The sequence below is a fragment of the Sander lucioperca genome, chromosome 13, assembly GCF_008315115.2.
Source record: "Sander lucioperca isolate FBNREF2018 chromosome 13, SLUC_FBN_1.2, whole genome shotgun sequence".
Classification (NCBI taxonomy): Eukaryota; Metazoa; Chordata; class Actinopteri; order Perciformes; family Percidae; genus Sander; species Sander lucioperca.
Genome location: NC_050185.1, coordinates 35,860,575 through 35,863,894, shown reverse-complemented (window position 1 = coordinate 35,863,894; position 3,320 = coordinate 35,860,575). Strand labels below are relative to the sequence as shown.

General features: G+C 43.7%; 2 protein-coding genes across 2 annotated transcripts in view; one reads left to right on the top strand and one right to left on the bottom strand.

Moving 5' to 3' along the window:
* The window catches only part of LOC116036424 (bromodomain-containing protein DDB_G0280777-like), a 1,700,590-nt gene that overhangs the window by 1,101,078 nt on the left and 596,192 nt on the right, over positions 1 to 3,320 (top strand). The window lies entirely within an intron of this gene.
* Positions 1 to 3,320, bottom strand: part of LOC116036425 (C1q-related factor-like) — a 680,685-nt gene that overhangs the window by 163,974 nt on the left and 513,391 nt on the right. The gene's annotated exons all lie outside the window — the stretch shown is intronic.

The following is a 3,320-nucleotide window of genomic DNA, read 5'->3' as shown; positions in this document are numbered from 1 at the left end:
GCCCCGAAATCACCATCACCAAACTACACCAGACTCCATGTAAATAATCAGTGATTTTATCATCGTAAAACAAACTTCATTCAAAGTGGACAGAAAATAAAATTAAACTACCAAAAGCCGTCTTGGTTCATCTTTCCACTGTTCCAACAATCACCACTCTGGTTTGGTTGAAATAAACCCTTAATTCACCCATTTACATGTGGAAATATGCTGGCTCTATACACGCTAAAAGTCCTGATTATTTACATGGAGTCTGGTGGAAATATGCTGGCTCTATACACGCTAAAAGTAGTGATTATATACATGGAGTCTGGTGGAAATATGCTGGCTCTATACACGCTAAAAGTCCTGATTAATTACATGGAGTCTGGTGGAAATATGCTGGCTCTATACACGCTAAAAGTAGTGATTATATACATGGAGTCTGGTGGAAATATGCTGGCTCTATACACGCTAAAAGTCCTGATTAATTACATGGAGTCTGGTGGAAATATGCTGCTCTATACACGCTAAAAGTCCTGATTATTTACATGGAGTCTGGTGGAGTTTGGTGATGGTGATTTCGGGGCTGTTTCATGTTAAAGACACAGACACATGAGAACATAGGCTGTATTTTCAAGGTTAGAAAAATACCAAAATGACCCTTTAAGTTGTTATATGTGAGGCTGTGCCGTTTGTTACCTTTGCACCAACTTTAACCAGTTCAATAGAAATGTCCAACCCTGAAGCTTTGGCGCCCAGAACCACCACCGTCTGACCCGCGTACGGCTCCGCATACCTGTACGAATGACTGTGGAGCACCTCCCCTATAGAGAGAGAGAGAGAGAGAGAGAGGGGGAGAGAGAGAGAGAGGAGTGACATTTAGCCTAGCTTAGCACAAACACAGCTTACACACCAACCAGACGGCCGACCGTCGGCAGTAAAGCCAGTGTGACTGATCACTCTCCCCGAGTTGGTCCAAAAAGGTCCTCAGAACACCGAAGAGACGAGACGTAATATGTCTCCATAACAACAGGCGGCGCTAATCTGGATTGTCGCCTAAAAATGAAAACCGGCAGCTGACTGGAAGAACGCGTCGTAGCAGACGTTTTTATAAAAATAGGCTAACGATTGGGTCATAACCACGAGACTTACTGTCTCATAGTAGAGGAATTACCGTATAGTACAGGAGAAGCTCTCAGGCAGTTTGGACTTCCATTAGCTGTTTAAGTTTAATTACTAATGTTAACTATCATTTTAGTGATCAATAATTAGCCTGTGTCTATGTTATCTCCTTACATATACCTACGCTCTCCGTCTCTGCTAGATTGGGAATGATTGAGATTTCTCTTGGCACAGCTACCAGAAGACTTCCAACTTTCAGACAGGTTGCTCACGTCACATCTACGTCTTCAAGCTCAGTTGGAGGCTGCTCAGTAACGCTCAGCCATCACCGGGAAAGATCTTCTAACATCCTTCACTGGTCTCCGTCCAGAGAAACGGGATCTGGTGGTCCATTATATATATGTCTATGGTTCCGAGGCACTTTTTTGCCCAACTCGGGGAGACCGATCAGCCCGACTGGCTTTTCTGCCGATGTTAGGCTGTCGGCTCTGTGTGTCCGGGCCTTAAAGCAAACCGGTAGCCAATGAAGGGAGGCAAGAACAGGTGTAACTAGAGATGCACCGATAGACCGGCCGGTGACCGGAATTGGCCGGTTTTCACGTGCTCGGCCATGACCGGCGACCGGCAGGTCAGTCTGACATATGGTGATTTCATGCCGGTCAACGCTACAATTAACTGACAACATAAGTTATACCAGTTACAGTTCTCAAGGACGCACGCACACACGGACGCCACAGCACGGACGCCACAGCACGGTCTCTTTCTCCTTTCTCTCAACTTTTCCGCCGTGTGTGGTGCGTACCCGCTCGCGGTGTGAAGCGCGTGTCGGCGCTATTCTCCCACATGTAGGAACCTGGTGAGTTAACCTGCAACATGTCAGCTGTTTGGGAATTCTTCAGCGTGTGTGCAGAAGATAACAAGTTTACAACATGCAACACCTGCAAGGAGAAAGTAGGGCGTGGAGGGACGACACCAAAAACCTAAATCACATTTCTTTAGTTGATATTGATGTGAAAAGAAGGAAATGGTTCTAACATTGCTCTTTAGATGTGTGTGAATGTCCCACACCAGGAGTAATTTATATAGTTCTATTTTATAGTGATCCATTATCTGTTCAACACATGTTCTATTAAAGAAAAGATAGAAAATAAATATGTGTGTGTGCTGTAAAGTGGTTAGAAAAAATGAAATCGGAATCGGCTAAAATCGGTATCGGCTGGCCTAACTCAAAGAAAATCAGAACTCAGAATCGGCGTAGAAAGCTGTAATCGTGCATCTCTAGGTGTAACGTGATCTCGTTAACGAGTTCCGGTAAGGAGTGGAGCGGCAGCGTTTTTACCTTTGAAGTTGTCTATCCCGGGGATGTTGGGGATGTGGGGGTCAGAGTAGTGCCTTCCAGAAAAACACAAAGCAAACGTCAGAAACACACTAACCCTTCTAACCCTGCTGGTGTCCTCGGGTCTAATCTGACCCATTTACAAAAAGTTTCTGTATCAGAAAAAATTATAATAAATAAATAAATAAATAAATAACGCGGATGGATCCCTACAACACTCTTCACAAGTTACATCAATGATCCGTTCACTACTTTCACTGAGATTAGGTGTTCTTCTAATATATATATATATATATATATATATATATATATATATATATATATATATATATATATATATATATATATATATATATCACACAGATACACACACACACAAACAGATACACACACACAGAGATACACACACATACACACACAGAGATACACACACACACACACACACACACACACAGATAGACACACACACACACACACACACACAGTTGCTTGGTTGTCAGGGAGACAACACGAGAGTTAAACTGGCATTTTGGGGACACCTAGTTGCAGCAGCAGGTAATGACATCACTCAGTTTTAAAGTGTAAATATCCCAAATGTGATGAATGGTGGATGAAGAGGAAGAGGGTAGTGATGAAGAGGGTAGTGATGAAGAGGAAGAGTGTAGTGATGAAGAGGAAGAGGGTAGTGATGAAGAGGAAGAGGGTAGTGATGAAGAGGAGGAGGGTAGTGATGAAGAGGGTAGTGATGAAGAGGAGGAGGGTAGTGATGAAGAGGAGGAGGAGGGTAGTGATGAAGAGGAAGAGGGTAGTGATGAAGAGGAGGAGGGTAGTGATGAAGAGGAGGAGGAGGGTAGTGATGAAGAGGAAGAGGGTAGTGATG